This window comes from Penaeus monodon, chromosome 29 (genome assembly GCF_015228065.2).
Source record: "Penaeus monodon isolate SGIC_2016 chromosome 29, NSTDA_Pmon_1, whole genome shotgun sequence".
Lineage (NCBI taxonomy): Eukaryota > Metazoa > Arthropoda > Malacostraca > Decapoda > Penaeidae > Penaeus > Penaeus monodon.
Window position 1 is genome coordinate 25,098,785 of NC_051414.1, and position 678 is coordinate 25,099,462.

General features: G+C 33.8%; 1 protein-coding gene across 1 annotated transcript in view; it reads right to left on the reverse strand.

The window, feature by feature from the left end:
* The window catches only part of LOC119592070 (transaldolase-like), an 8,334-nt gene that overhangs the window by 5,181 nt on the left and 2,475 nt on the right, over window positions 1-678 (reverse strand). The gene's annotated exons all lie outside the window — the stretch shown is intronic.

Consider the following 678-nt stretch of genomic DNA (forward strand, 5'->3'; position numbering starts at 1 on the left):
ATCTGCAACCCAATTTCTCATCCTTAGCTTTCAGTTCATAAGAAAGTCATGTACTCATCTGCATAACTAAGCCTTTCAAAGCTCCAGCAAGATTAACACACAAAACTCTTCTATCAAAAGGAATACAATGCTCTTATAAAAGGTGCAGGGTTACAAGATATTTAAACTTGTAGTTAGATAGATGTAGAGGTTATCAATGAATGTTTGGGACAATAGATAACTTTATGTTGATACTACAATTGGAAGTACAGTGTTAATAGAAAATATCATATAATGACTTGGAGATGATCCTTATGACTTTTTAAAACAAATTTGGCAAACAAAAACAAAAATGGATATAAAGAATGGATATAAAAATAAAAAATCCATATATAAAAACTAAGGCTCTACAGACGTCCAGCATATGAGCTGCTGTAGCCTTGGGCTAAACTTTCTCACAAGCTCCACTAGGCAGCTTGAGTTTCCACATCTCAGGAGTGCCTGGCAGACTTCACAGGCCATGAACACACTCAGGGTCATTACACAACTCTCTCTGCTCTGTTTCCACATTGGATACAACACTCATAAATCTCCCATCAACAAAAATGATTTCATTAAATACATTATTGTCTAATTTCATTAAATACATTATTGTCCACTATATTACTTGAAACACATTTTATTGGAAAGGAATTAAAG